The sequence below is a fragment of the Miscanthus floridulus genome, chromosome 1, assembly GCF_019320115.1.
Source record: "Miscanthus floridulus cultivar M001 chromosome 1, ASM1932011v1, whole genome shotgun sequence".
NCBI lineage: Eukaryota > Viridiplantae > Streptophyta > Magnoliopsida > Poales > Poaceae > Miscanthus > Miscanthus floridulus.
The window spans coordinates 15690244-15706357 of record NC_089580.1 but is presented as its reverse complement, the minus strand read 5'-3'; the positions used below and the strand labels follow the sequence as shown (position 1 = coordinate 15706357).

The following is a 16114-nucleotide window of genomic DNA, read 5'->3' as shown; positions in this document are numbered from 1 at the left end:
AATATCCTTAATTTGCGGTTTGGGTGTGAATTTGCACCGTCAGCAACAATTAGGCCATTTCACCATATTGTTGGAGACATGGATGAACCTAGAAAAAATTTTAGGAGGGACTGAACAAAAGAATAGAGACTTTTTATTTTCTTTTAACATTAGCTCCTCCTACCTTATATATATATATATATATATATATATATATATATATATATATATATATATATATATATAATTTTAAGAGAGAGCTTAGGGGGGCTCCACGTGCCCAGAATCGGTAGGGGGCTAGCCCCCCCCTAGCCCCACCGCTGGCCGTCACTGGTTGGAGATAGTTTCGAAGAGGTCATGGGGTAAAGATGGCACCGGGACCCGACACCCGATATCCGATGGGTATTTGATCCATTAGGGGACGGGGATATGATCATATCTTTACCCGCGGGCATCTAAATGGGAAAGAATCCATACCCGACGGGTATAGCGGGTACGGGAACGTTCCCTGTTTACCCGTCCCCGTTACCCGTTGGGGAACCCGACTATTTGAGCTGTCATGCGAGTATTAGGCCTAAAGAAACTCAACATAGGTATTTTGGTCCAAATCTGAACAGTCATATATATAGTTTGTGTGTTCTAGGAATCCTCGTTCAATTTTTCCTCACCATCTCTGCCAGCAGCACAAGCACGCCTATCTCACGAGCGCTCGTGCCCTTCGCTTCCTCAGTTTGGTCTCTCTGCCACCTTTGCTCGTCCTCCTCGCAACCTCGCTCCTTCTCCTCGGCATCTCCGAGACTCCGACACTTATACCCAGGTGAAGAAGAAACGTCTCCGATTGCAAAGCTGCGACCCCAAGTGTCCTTGTTTATCGGGTATGCAGTACCCGTCGGGTATCTGTTACCCGACCGATACCCGACGGGTATGGGGATGGGCAAGAATCTATACCCGAGACAGTTAATGGGGATGGGGACGGGATGAATTCTTCGTAGCGAGGAAGAGAACGTTCCGGCGATACCCGACAGGTATATCCCGTTGCCATCCTTACCATGGGGCACAGCCGCCACGGGTTCTCACGCAAGGACTGCATCAACACACCACCTTGCTCATCCGGTTCCTCTCCTCCCTTTGGTTGCTGATTGGTTCCCTGCATGCATACGCACGATGTTTGATCGATTGATATTATATCCAATAGCTTTTCTCAAACTCACTCAGACTAAATCGTTAATTAGAGATCCATTTAAATAAATATCGTCCTCTATATTTTTTTTCACCATTCAACATATTCTCATGCTCACTTTAGAAAGCCAGCTTCGTTCTTAGCAATCCTTCGCTAGTGAGGCTACGCTTAAATGTAAAATTTAGAAAGTCAGCTTCGTTCTTAGCAATCCCTCGCTAGGGAGGGTACACTTAAATATAAAATTTTTGTCCTCCTTAGCGCGCCTTAAGGGGCGTTGTGTAAAACATTCTCCTACTTAATACAAAGAAGCACAAATCTTTTGCGTATTTAAGAAAAAAAAAATAGCTTCGTCCTTCAACTTTGGTTAGTGAGAAATTCAAAATATAGGATGCCAATATTTAAAGATCTAATTAAAAAGTTGTTGTAAGATTTTTTTTCACCCAAATATATATTTCTATAAACACATAAAGGTATAAAGAGTCTCTTAAAGTTGTTCTCGGCAATCAGGCCAGGCCTACAATGGCGCATAAGATACCTCTCAGGCTGCTGAATGAATACATAAAATTTGTTTCGGTCTGTTCGCTGGTTGGTTTCTGAGCTGGTTTGGGCTGGCTGGTGCTGGTTTATTGTGAGAGAAAAATACTGTTGGCTGACTGGTTTGGGCTGGCTGAAATCAACAAGCGAACAGGCCGTTGTGATGCATGCATGAGTACCTGGTAGGAGAAATTTCTATTGCTGCATGCCCAAACAACGTCAATACGTAGACATATTAGTCAGAGAGACAAGAAACCAAACAAGACACGTAGGCTCCTTTATATGAGCCAGGTCAGGAAAACACATAATAATAATTTTAGCCTCTTTGGTTGCCTGTATAAGGCCACGGGATGTAACTTTCAGTTATTTGATTGCCTAGACAAAGATTCTTATCTTGAAGGATACAAGAGTTCTTTTAGCCTGGCTTATAAGAAACGAGTACAGTTCCGTTTTCCACAGGCCTGACTCGCTGGATGCGCACGATTGCACATGAGGTACTCTCTCAACCTAGCTAACCGGGTACAGAAATTTTCTTTGTTTCCTTGGATCCTGGTCGCTGTGATGCACGTACTAGTACATCATGCGCGCCATCGCGCGCGCCGGACAATTAAGCGGGAAATCAAATGGTATAGGTAAGCATAGCAAGTATTGGTAAACGCATATGTGCATTGACCTGATGGTTTCATGCCGTGCTATCGATGATTCGCACGACGATCTTACACTACCAAGTTCAGTAGCTTACTAATGTCCCAACGGTAAGGAAAATCTGTAGTAATCTAATTTTTAGTGACTTACTCGGTGTAATAGGAAGATAGCAAGAACATTCTGTTTTCATATATTCTAAGTGCGCTAATTTTGACAGCATAGCGTAAAACAGGTAACTCATGGGAAAAAACAGTACACAGTTAGATATTTCTGATAATGGAAGTGGTAAAGTAATCAGTAATTGAGTTAGGAAATGGCAAGTCATGACCATTGTGACAGTAAGGATGACACAAGAAAGAATTCTAGATGTCTTGGTTGAATTTCACAAAACTTTTAAAGGTATGAACACTAATTCCCAGATATACCATATGTGAAGCATCGTTCAGAAGGTCGGATCAAACCATCTCGTGGACTATATAAACCATCTATCATTCAAGCTATCTTGTGCAGCCATCGTTAAATAGTGGGCAAGTTTAGAAACGGATCCAAAAGCGCAGCAAAGCAGGAAAGGAGATACTTACATTCTAAACAGTAGCCTTTGTTAAACAACCATCACTCGCGTCGGCAAGGTAGAAAAGGAGATATCTACATTGTAAAGACCACACGGGTCTCACAGAGAAATGTTAAATTTCACAGCGCCTAATCCTGCTGGGAAAACCTATAGCACTTCATAAATTTTGTGCAGCGATATTAATTCTCGTAGAAATTTTACTCACACATATGCATGTCATAGGGACTTTAATGATTTCAGCATATATATATTAGTGTTAGCCACCTTGTGAGCTGATAATAGATTAAAAAAATGAGGCTTCACAGCTTGATAAGCCGATGGTAATTGAGTCAGTGAGCAAATTGCAATCCAAAGCTATGATATTCACAAAATATATCATGACATTGCGCCGAAATGGCAAGCGACATGATGAGCATTAATTGTGACCAATTTTAGCCTCCTTACAACAATAGAAGCTAAGCAAACAAAACAGCTAGCAGCACCAACAAAATCCAAACACATAACGCCATTAATAAGGCAATCACTTGACACCTCTAAAAAAAGCTGTCAACTTAACTGGAAGAGAAAATGGACTTGTCCCTAATTTCAAAAGGTAGAGAAAACTACTAGACCTCTTCTTTTCATGTTCTTTTTAAAGTTGAAAGTGATCCATAGAGGCTTACTTGCACCCAATCAAAGAATTCATTTGGAGTTTTTTTTTAAATGGCAAACCTGTTGCTAAAAATTGCAGTGGAAGACTCTTCAATATGAACACCTGGGGAAGCAAAGAAAACAATCAGTTTATTCCAGTAGTCCAGTCACCCAGCCAATGTATACACACAGCACAAGATTTCTTTGATCCAATTAGAGACATTCCACCTAAGTAACACATCCATCATTATAAAATAAAAAGCACAGCCATAACCAATAAGCTAAGTATCGAATGGAAAATACAGACCTAACGACATAAAAAATAAAACATGTAAAATGAAATGGAAAACTAAATAAGCTTACCATGGAAGTCAGAATGACTCACCCTGGCATATGAAACAAATTTAGGGATTTTAGTCACATTTTTCGGGCCCTCATAGTATACACCTGCACCAATGAAGATCAATTTCGAGATTTGTGAAACCAAGCTTAGATTAGCTAATTGGAATATAAAACTCTCAAACTTGTAAGATCTGTCTTGTATGAATTAGCTAATTGGAATATAAAACCCTCATAGTATACACCTGCATCACGAGGCTGGCCTTCCACTGCTCATATGTCAGGTTCTTGGGGTTGTACCTGAAAACACACAGAAGGTAAGGGCAGAGCAAACGATACAATTATGATGACCATATAGTGTATAGATATAAAAAATAAGGAGGGTAGCTACTATACCTGTTGTGCTCCTTTGGTGGCTGCTTGGTTGACCTGACCATGGAAGGAGCAGCACCAATCGCAGCATGGACCTTCTTGTACAGAGCTTCCATGTCGTCAGCCTCAATTCCCTTCTGAATGAACTCACTGAACTAAGGCTGGCACCTCTCTTGCTCCTCTTCAGTAAGTTTGTGGGACATAATAAAGAGCAGAAGAAATTAGTAAGCCTCTAGTGTACTAATTTCGTGATGTAGGACGGTCAACAATTTCTGAAATAAAGTTACAAGGGAACAAAGGAAAAGGAAATGTGGTGTGATAAGCAGCAAGCACAACTCACCTTCATGTAGTCAGTAACATGGGCACCATAGATGTACTTGCGGTGGATATCAGCATCCAGCTGCTTGTCATCCTTCTTGAAAGCAGCAAATCGCTTCTCACTATGAGGAATATTCAGTCCACCGTCCAAAGCTCCCTGCAGCAACAAAATACAGCAAACGTTAAAAAGCTCGGTCACTATAAGAGAGGAGGTATACATGAAGCTCATGAAAAAAAATGACCATTCTTGATGAGCTAACTACAAACAATCAGGCCAATATAGCATCATGATATCAGAAGGAAGATATACATAGAGTGAGGAGAGGGAGCTGAGGGAAGAGGAGGGGGAGAAGGGAGAGAGTGCATCTCCGCCATGCACAAGGGGCCAGACGCGCCGGTGTGGGGCTACTCCAGCGATTAAGGCCGGCGAGCCAGATCCACACACGCGCCTGGGCTCGGCACTTGCAAGGAGAGCACGCACCAGAGACAAAAAGGGGGAAAAAGCGAGGATAGGGATAGCTGAGACGATGGACGTCTGGGCGCTGCAGCTGGGGCCGTTGTGCTCGAAGCCAATGCCAGAGCGACAATGACCAGAGGTGGCTAATGGTAGATGGAGAACCAGAACAGTGCAGAGCAAGCAGTGGAGCTGTAGATAAATTCAACACCTGTTCAAAATTAAATAGCACTCAAAAGGGATCTATCAAGAGTAAATGCTCAATTTGACCCAATAGTAGAAGTAATCATACGGACACAAAAGGTGGTACCTGTCAGCATGATCATGGTTGTTAGCATACTTCAGAAGCTTGATCTCATCAAGGCTCTAATCGGAAAAATCTTTGCTATTTTTTATAATTTTAACACATACACCCATCCATGTGTGCAAATAATGTGCCTGGATGGCGATAAGGAACACAACTGAAAGCAAATATTGTGATACACGATAATGGCCAGCGATGACAGAACTGGGAACATGGAAATTGATGTCTTTTTCAACCTTTATGTAATAATCAACTTCTGTTCCACAGTTTCTTATGGTTATTTCAGGGCACCACGAACGGTATATATATCACAATGAAGAAAGTTGAAGGGCCTACAGTGACATACAACGCAGGCACAGAAATAGAAGCTTGGTGGATAAAAGAACCATTTGCAAAAGAAATCAATATGTTTATGAAATGAACAGTTACATGCATGATGGGCTCATGTCTCAAATGCGAGGAGGGTAAATCAATACCTAGGTTTATGCAAAGAAACAGCAAAGCCATGTCTACATAGCTTAAGATGAAGACAGTAGTATCGACGTCAAGTCTTGAATTGTCAAAAAATTTCTGGAATAGCAAAGCATGAACTGAAGCCCAAGTTGGGTTGCATATACAACCAAGAACAAATGGCACACATGGAGGCAAACATGCCATCGGTTAGAAATAGGATCACTCATGTCATCGAAAAGTAAGCGTCTTCCGTGATTCCTAAGGATGCGATCTAAAATTCAATATATGTTTATTCTGTCAAACGACAAAAGCAGAGCCATGCCTACTTAGTTGGCACTTCCACCAGACTTAGCTCATGTTAGTACAGCTAATGTTGATATTTTTGTATTTGCAAATAGGTATACTGCGATTATGAGGAAAAAAGAGACGAAAAGTGAGCGGTGGCAGTGTTGTACCTTCACTTAAGGAGCATAGGAGGCACCATGATGCCAATTTTAACGCACCATTGCTGCAAAGTATGGAGGCAAGTTTAATAGAACTGATATAAACACCATAGGAATTGCCAAGAACCAAGATCCAAGAAGATGCAACCGCAACAAAGGAGAGCGCAACGAACCAACGGAGGCAGCCGAGACGAAGGCCAAAGAGCCGACGCGCAGCGGTCGGCATCGCGCTGGTGGCCACTGTGTGCAGCAGCGGCGCAGTAGGCGAACGCGACGACATGGCAGCTAGGGTTTCCTGTAGCATAGGTACGCAGTTCATGTGCATACAGGTCGGCGTCCACAGTGAAATGGAGGGAGCCTCCGCGAGCGCTGGAGAGGGAGATCCGGCAGGAAGAGGTAAAAAGCGAGAGGGGTACCAAACCGACGAGGAGACGGCGCGAGGACCGCCAGGACATGGCCGTGCCGGGTGCAGACGCGCGCCGCGGCCAGCGGCGGGGATCTCCCGCTTCGCGCCGTGCCACGAGGCAGCCACCGCCGGGGCTCGTCGTTGCGGCTGCACGCACACGGGCGGCACCGCCGCCCAGGCCGCGCGCAGTGCGTGGAGGTGGCGGCGGCCGGGCCTGGCCGGTGCGCCACCACGCTGAGAAAGAGGTAGAGAGGGAGAGGAAGGGGAAGGGGAAGCGCGGGCGGGGGCGGGGACGGGGACGGGAGCACGAGCGGCGGAGGCGGGCGTCTCTTTGGTTGCTATCCCCGCGCCGTCGCCTCAGTGGCGTCGCGAGTCGGGAGCGAGGTGAGGGAGCATCCAGGAGAGAGAGAGAGAGAGAGAGAGGAGGGGACGAGAACTTTGCTGAAGGAAGCAAATGGCGGAGTCAATACCGAGCGTTGATCGGCGAATCGAACGGCTGAAGTAATATGGGCGACGTGGACACGCTGAGCGATGGCCGAACCTCCCTGCTTTGATAGTAAGAAATGAGCGCTTGGCAGGAGAATTTCTATTGCTACATGCTCTCTGCGGGTAACCAAACATCGTGAACACCCAAACATATAAAATAATATCAACATTATGTGATTATGTCTTAAATATGATTACTATAAAAATACATTTTATAATTAATGTATCGATGCTTATAAATTATTATAAATGTTAATATTATTTGTGTGAATTTGATTGAGCTTGAAATTATTTAACTTCTGTGAAGCGAAAATTGTGTTTTTAAAGGACCAAGGGAGTACTATTCTAGCAATAAATTATGTACAAGAACACGGGTTAATGAGCCGGTTATTTTGTTTTAAATATAATCATTGCCCTGTGAAAGTAGTGCTACTGTTCAAGAAATTTATCTAGGGACCGCGCCAGGCTGGGAACGATTGAAGGAATCTCTACAACTAAAAAGACCCAGATGTTATCGTCAGATTAGCAACTAATCGCTTCGCTCCGCTCGTAATCGCCCCGCTGTAGTCCTAATCGCCCCGCCCGGGTCAGTTCCTCTTCCTCGCCTCGGTCAATTCCGCGCCCCCAGCCGCACGTTTCCTTCCAGCAACCGACGCACAAACCTTGGCTCCACGACCTCGCCCCGCGACGCCGACCCTGGCACACGGCCTCCTCCTCCCAGCTGCCCCCGCCAACCCCGGCACCCGGCCTCCTCTAGTCCTCCTCCCCGCTGCGAAGCGGCCCCCGACGCCGACGACGTCGGCCGCGACGCTGACAACCCCGGAACCCCGGCACCCAGACTCCTCGTCGCCCCCGCCGACCCGGCACCCGGCCTCCTCCTCCCCGCTGCGACCGCCCCCCCCCCCCCCCCCCCCCCCCCACCCCCCCACCCCCCACCCCCGTGGACGGTGAAGACGTCGGCCACGACGCTGACCCCGACACCCGCCCTAGCCCGTCGCACAGCAGTAAGTCCTCCGCATTGTTTGAGCACCTATTTTCTGAAATTGCTACTCTGGTTCATCAGTCCTCCGCTTAGAAATAGTTTTGCTTGTGAGCTTAGCTTTGTCATCACATTCAGGGGTTCTCCAAAGCAAAGCACGATGAAAAAGCGGACATCAATGACCTGCACTTTGACATGACATGCTGCTGATACTGACGGTGTTAAAAAGGGGTGTACCCAGTGGCAGGGTCTGGGAAAGGGTGTCAGTGGCAAGCCTTACCCTCACCTGTGCAATGCGAGGAGACCACGACTTGAACCCGAGAACTTCCGGTCACAGGCGGTAAGACTCTACCGCTTTCACCAAGCCCGCCCTTCACTGCTGATACTGAAGGTTTATATTCGGAATTCCCATTCTCATTTGTGTAGTAGTAGGCAGTAAGATCTGTGGTACCACAATGTGATTTGTCTCCTTTCCAGCCTCAATTGTGAATTCATCCTCAATTGTGTAGTAGTAGGCACTAAGATCTGACGTTAATGTTAAGAGTTGAAATTTGTGGGGAAGCAGACAGCTCGATTTCACCTCAATTTGGGCGTTGGTCTGATTGACACACTACTACTTCAAGCCCTCCAAATCTAATACTTCTCGTGCTGCTTGTGTGTATCCATTCCAGTTGATAAACTTAATATGCTATACGACAGTTATGTGTATCTGCACCTATGCTATAATTAAACAATCCTGTGATTTATTCCAACTTATGCCTCGTGCTTCAACTGAACACAAAGCACCTGATGAGGGTAGAAGTTGCTTCCTGAAGCTTTGGTCAAAGTGCTTCAAGAGGACTTTTAGGTTTTGCTATCCTAGAGAAACAGCAACTAATTCCCATCGTCTGAATTTTTTTTCAGTTCCATGACAGAAGATTCTGAGCTGTAAACATGGATGTTTGGTACTAATTCCCATCGTCTGAAAAAACAGAATGGCATTTGCTTGGTAGTTGTCAATGTTTTGATCAGCTACCCTGATGCCATAATGAAATGATTCTAAAAAATATTAATGGTTATAAAACAAAATTGTAATCATGTTCATATTATTTATGCTTTCTATGTGTCGCAGGTTTCTGTTAAGAGTACATTTTTGTACTCACACTCCACCTGCGAGCCTCAAGTAAGCCCTTGATTGACCAGCTATTTCTACTGTTTATTGCCTTTTCCATACAGTCATGGTACTATGGTTCACTAATGATGTACAGTCACAGTGTCGGATAAATGAATAAAATTTTTAAATTTCATGATCCAGCTATTTCAGTGTGGCTTACTTGAACTAGGCTTCATAAGTAGAACAAAGTGATATTGAAATATATATATGTATTTGGTGTAAAAAGTTTTTGTCATCTCTGAGCCTCATGATACTTTGCCTGTGAATTAGCAGATGTACCCTGCATGTGAACTAGGCTTCAATTGTGAAATGTTCTGAATTTTCTGTCTTGCTTTTCCCAATTAACCATCCAGTCCAAGGCCAAGTACCCTGTCCATTCATTATGTCAAGTTATCCCCAGATTCATTGATTGAGGATGGGTTGATTAGTAAGTAGTCCTGACAAAAAGATTGTTTCTGATCATATTTTTCTGAAAATTGATTATCACTGGACAAGGTGACTTCTCTGAAAATGTCACTGTGCAAGCTATGACTTGAACTTATTATTGTTATCTGATACAAAGATACTCCAATATTACTGCACCTGTATATAGAAAAGCTTTTGCATGTAAATTTGGTCATGGTAACCATATACAAAGATAATATGATGTGATTAAGTAACAAGGTGACTAAATAAATAGCACTTTGCAATACTTCATCATGTTCACATTGGACAGGTTAGTGAATTGGCTTGTAGTTGCCGAAGAAAATTCCCTTCAGGGTCCCCTCAAGGAGCTTCATTGGTTCAGCACAGCAACAATCTAGCTCTGTCACGCCGGACACCACGACGCCACACAGCAGGCTGTACCAGACCGCCCCATGCTCCGTCACGCCAGGTGCTGAGGTCTGCGCTGCCGCCGCCGCCACCGCCGCAGCGGCGCTTGTGTCTTCCTCAGTCCCTTCGTCAGATCATTGTCAGGCACCCAACAGGTATGCCCACCCCTTCTATGTGAATTTGTATTCGGATCTGATCCAATTACATTGCGCCTGCGGTTCTTTGTGCTTTGATCTGAATGGTATATTATTTAGTACTATTACATGCTGAAGTACATGTAGGAGGAAGTTCTTAGCAATTCTGCCAATTTATAGTACATGTAGTAGGACCAGCAACCATGACAAATTGACTTTGTTAGAACTAAATGGATATAAAAACTCCTGTTACGAGCTGGTCGATGACTGCTAGGCACTTTTCTTTCGAAACATGATTTCTATGCTGTTGAAGAACATTCAGAACTCCCATTTTAAGAATCGAATCATGAAACTGAAAAATTTCAGTACACTAAAAATTTTGTCTTACGCAGATCTTTTGTTCCTCATTTTGAAGTTTTTGCATGCTCAATAATGTAGCCACCTTTGTTTAAATTTTGTCAGCAACTTTATTTTCCTCTGTGACCATAAAAATTTAAAACTTTGTTTTACACCTACTGTTGATGGCCTTCTCTCCCTTGCATTTCATAGCATGCTGTTTTGTCCAGGATTGCACGTTACTGCTTTCATTTTTGGTACAGCTACACAGCACATTCAAATTTCATCAAATTTCAAATATCGTGGTCTTTTCTTTTTGTTCCTGTTGCATCGCATGGTCAATTGCTCATTCAACAGCTAACACGCATCTGGTTCTATAGCATATCTTTTTCCTGCATTTTTGTAATTGGTACCGATCTTTGGGCTGCTACCTCTCTGAACTTTAGGCTGCCGTCAACTAACTTTCAATTGATAAATTCGATTTGTGTTTGGTTCCCTGAGCATTTCCCACAAGCGAGGACAAATGAAAACTAAAATATATTCTCAAATGAAACGGCTGGAGTGAGGATGGGTTGTTTAGTATCTGAGACTCTCAATTCTGAATGCATCTACTACATCTGAGCAAACCACCATTGTTAAACTCCTTTAGGTCCACAAGCTGCAGTTTGCAACACCAATAGCGACTGCATTTCACTGTTTGCAAACTCACAGGCATCTAAACTAATTCAGTTATCGCTAACCTGTCTTTATTTATACTTTCTAATTCAATTATTGACTAATTTATTTATTGTTCCAGTGTCTTCACTTTTTAAATTTCCATGCAGCATACCTTAGAATCTGAATATATTACTTGTACATATATGGTTGTTGCCCCGTTGCTTGATTGCACAGTCTTGCTGCAGCTGTGCACCATATCAATGAAAATATGCACCTCGGAAAGTGAATATTGCTAAAAATATAGTGGTCATTGTAATAAACTATAATTACAATACTCTTTTTTTTTTTCCATGTTACCAATATAGAACTCATTGCCCTTGTCATCCTGAAAATGGTTGATCTAACAATTCTAGAGCTTTCTGACATAGCATGTTGATCTTTGGTTGAACTTCCATGTGCTTCCAAGTCGCTTATTGATGCCAATTTTTTATAGGACAATTTAGGAAGTGAGCAGCCGTTAGTATAAGCTACATATTTCGCAGGTTTGTTCAGCTACTCCGCATATTAATTTTCTGGAACCTGTAGTTAATTACTTTGGTTTAAGACTTCATCAGATATATATATGCATAGCTATCTTTCATATTCTTCAACTAATGGTTACCGTATTAGACGAGTGGTTAAATTGTGGGTACACTCAATGGAAAATAGTGCCTCTCCCGCACCATTGAGTGACAAGACTAACACTACTAATGAAGTGAGGAAGCACATCGTGCTACACCTACTCACATACACGGGGAACAAAAACGCAGCCAACATACCTGAAGGTGTATGACATTATCTTCAATGCTATATTAGTCTAACAAACAAAAAACAATGAATTATTGCCTATTTTTCCTCTATCTGAGTGAAGTTAATAACATCGTACTGGTTTCTTTATTTCAAATAAATTAATTTGAATTATGTGTTTTAATGTTAATTATTTGTGATGACATGGGATTCTATGTATATTTTACTTTTGTGGTTGTATGTCATGAGATGTTTTACTATGGGCACTCAACTAGTATAAGAAAAAGTATAAAGTCTTCCTTCTGGGCTTCTGCCGGGCCCATAAGACTTACTGAAGATGCTTATTCCGGGCCGATACTGTGTTCAGACTGCAGAATCTGATATTAGTCTTGGGCTGCAGAATCTGATATATTTTACTTTTGTGGTTGTATGTCTTTTGTGGTTGTATGTCATGAGATGTTTTACTATGGGCACTCAACTAGTATAAGAAAAAGTATAAAGTCTTCCTTCTGGGCTTCTGCCGGGCCCATAAGACTTACTGAAGGTGCTTATTCCGGGCCGATACTGTGTTCAGACTGCAGAATCTGATATTAGTCTTGGGCTGCAGAATCTGATAACTGGGGCCGCCGAGGGCAAATAGCGTTGTCTATGCTCCTACAGAGTGTTTTCTGTCATGAGTTTCTCCTGCGTCAAAATCCCAACAGGTTCAAGTGATCAAGTTTGTGGGTGCATAGAGCGGGTTCAGCCCCAGTAGCAGGCCTAGCTTACTTCAACCCGAAGATTCATATGCGATCGTTGATTCACTGAGTTAACTCTTGGTAAAGTTAGCCCTGACTGGACGATGCTACGCTAGGGCGGTTCTGTTCGCTTTTATAAGCCATATTTTTTTAGCGAATAAACAGTATTTTTTTCTCATAACAAATCAGTCAACTGTACTTTTAGCCATGATTTATCAGCCAAGTGAATAGTTGTAATTTAACGTCAAAACTAGCAGGGCCATCCATGCATCGAGATGAGCTTAAGCAGTGAGTTTTTGAGTGACGGCATCCATTGAATTCGCCGAGGCACAACCAACACGGCGATAGAGAATATGGCGCGAGCGGCGTTGTGGAACACGAGTAGCTCCCGTAGTCGCGTCTCCCACGACGCGACAGTGACGGGCGCGACCTGACGTCGCTGCAGCAAATTTGCCCCAGCAGTCGACCACGTCACGATGAAGCTGCAATTCCTTGGTCCGTATGAACAGCGCGCTTGAATGAACTTGAAGTTGAAGCAGAAAAGCAGACTTGGCCGCCCGGAGAAAGTCTTTGGGGTCGCCGGCAACAGACCAGCCACACAGCTTTTCTCATTGCCTCGCAGCATCAAGCATGCTGTAAGCTCGCTCGAGACTAGCTGGAGCTACGACGAGCCTGAAGGCTATATATATACATATATTAAAAATATGCATACCTCATCGATGCACCCAGCAGCAACTTAACCACCACCACTACTACTTACTCAATCCACTTATCACCAAAAGAATGTGCCTCAAGTTTGCGTGCTTCGGCTGCTGCCCCCAAGACAACGACGACGCCTGCAGCCCGGTGGCCAACACTACTGTGCCGCGGAGCCGGCAGCAGCCGTGGCCGCAGCAGCACCAGCACCAGCACCAGCACCAGGGCCCGGGCTTCGCCGTGGTGCCGCAACGAGGGATAATGGCTCCGGCTCCACCGCCGGCGGCGTCGTACGCGCCGCAACACACGGCGTACACGTATTCGGTACCACCCGACGGAACATTTGAAGCGCCCGTAAGGCCGCGCACAGGCGCAGGCACAGCACGCTACTGAGCCGACCGGAAGGCGTTAGAAGGAGCAATGAGCATGCACAAATTCACGATGCATGCTTGCGTTTCACCGGTTATTGCTACTTCACCTATTGTTTTGCGACACGGGTTTATATGTAAACAAAAGGTGTAACGTTGAATTGCTTTGTAATGTAGTATTTAGGAAAATTCGTTGTTATATATCCAGCTTGTGCAGCATGTGCTCTAAACGGGATATATATCGGCTTGGTTTGAGGGATTCAAGTAAGTACTTGAGTTTTGCTAGATATTGCTTCCCTTTCTTGGGATTTGTGAAGTTCCATTTCTTTCTTTCATCCCTCTAATAGCTGCTCCAACTTCAGACCCTTAAATTTGAGCGCCTACTTTTGTAGGACCTGCTTGTCTAGACCTTAGATCAAGAGATGCAATGGTGGACCTGACACTAGAGCCGCTAGGGCTCTGGCCCTAGTCTTAGCCCTTAATTACAGTGGACACATTTCTATTTTTTCTATAGCCAAGCACAATTAGCACGCCCTAGTCTTTGACCAATCCTGGGTCCGCCCCTGAGCAGATGTGTTGTCCAGGAGGTGAGGGAGGGCCAGAGCTCATGCTGACGGCAGACGACCAATCAAGCTTCCTTAGTGATAAAAGCTTCCTCTTTTCGTATTCTCCATCTCCCGAATCACCATGCTGGACCAAGATATGGCACAAGGCGGCCTCATCTCTGACTCCCACGCTGCATGAGCAATGGATGGCTTTGTGGGGAGGAGAGCTCTCGATTTGAGCCACGCTCTAGGAGGGCTTGCTTGAGGATCGGTCAACCGGATGGGAGGGGAGGTGGCTAAGCAGAGGCGGACAGGTGGTGAGGACGAGCATGTCAGGTGATGTTGCATTTTGGGTGGTCAGTGGCAGAGGAAAGCTCGAGGTTGGGGTAGAGCTCCAAGAAGGCCAGCTTGAGTCCATCCTTAGGGTGATTGGTGGTGTAGGGGACACTAGTACAGAAACGGGCTTTACTCCCGGTTGGGAAACCCCTTCAGTCCCGGTTTCCCAACTGGGAGCACGGATCCGAGACTAAATGGTCCCTCCTTTAGTCCCGGTTGGTCTACCAATCGGGACTAAAGAGGCCTCCCGGCCTGGCCACGTGCGGCGGCCCTTTAGTCTCGGTTGGTGTTATCAACCGGGACTAAAGGTTTCATTTTTTCCCTTTTTTGTTTCTATTTTCAATTGATGATTCGTTTTGGTTTTCGAATAGGTTTTCGAATACGCATTCTACGCTGCTAGTAATATACGTATTCTACACGTTTATAATGTTCGAACATTTTGTACAAACTAAAGTATGAAACTAACGTATATATTACATGCATATACATATATTGTATGTTATTTTATGTACATATAATATGTGTGTGTGTGTGTATATATATTACAAATAAAGCTTGCATTGTATATTCTATCATATCATTGGGATAACAAATTCACTCCATCTGGTTTGGCTTCCATGTTTCGTTGACGTCATTGTAGAACTCGCCGGCGGGGTTGAGGACCTGGTCATTAAGAAATCCTGCTATGGTCTCTTGAATTACTTTCAGTTGGTCACGTCGTATGACTTTTTTCCTTCAACCATAGAGTCTTCAATAAAAGTTAAAGGAAAAGTATTAATATATATATATATATATATATATATATATATATATGTTGGTCACGTGATTACTTATATATATGAGCAACAAAAGAAATTGTGAATATATGAATATATTTATATAACGTATTTTGAGGATCTCTTCAGGAGTTCTTTTTACGTACGCCATGATGAACTCGCAAACATAGTATCCGCAGTAGTTGTTCCCCTGTTCTTGCCTCAGAACCCACTTTTACGAAAAAAAAAGATCCGATGAATTGAAAGCATGCATGGTGTTAATTGAATTATATATATATAAATGTAGCTAGTACTTACTTTGTGTGCGATTACATCCAGTGGCGCTTTGCAATGTTTCATGTGGTGTTCCTCAATGAAACTTTTCCAAACACTGCGCCCAATAAAATAAAAAATTAATTTGGCCTTTAATAATTGTTGCAGTTAAGAGATCCGGGTATATATAGTTGCTAGAGAGACCAAATTATCCTTGGATAATATCTATCATGTCTTGATACTCTGTTTGCTCTTTTCTTAACGAGTCTAAGATGCTCAATCGACTATTGGCCATATCGATGACCATCAATATCCAGTGATTGCTGCATATGTTTTTATACACAAATATGATCGACATTAACTAGAGTCAACATATATATATATAGGAGATAGCTTAGCTAGTAAGCAAATAATTGAACAAATGTTCATATG

The 16114-nt window shown here is 43.6% G+C and overlaps 1 long non-coding RNA gene and 1 pseudogene across 2 annotated transcripts; one reads left to right on the top strand and one right to left on the bottom strand.

Moving 5' to 3' along the window:
* Positions 1-3512: 3512 nt before the first annotated feature.
* On the bottom strand, positions 3513-5053 carry LOC136474087 (large ribosomal subunit protein uL18-like; annotated as a pseudogene).
* A 2954-nt stretch (positions 5054-8007) lies between these two features.
* LOC136549137 (uncharacterized) lies at positions 8008-12836 on the top strand. 2 transcript variants are annotated; one of them, XR_010781852.1, is made up of 5 exons: positions 8008-8118; positions 8232-8433; positions 9205-9255; positions 9962-10214; positions 11680-12836. It is a non-coding gene; the product is annotated as an uncharacterized lncRNA (long non-coding RNA). The 2 variants fall into 2 exon arrangements; XR_010781853.1 differs by having other exon boundaries at positions 9962-12836.
* Positions 12837-16114: the final 3278 nt, after the last annotated feature.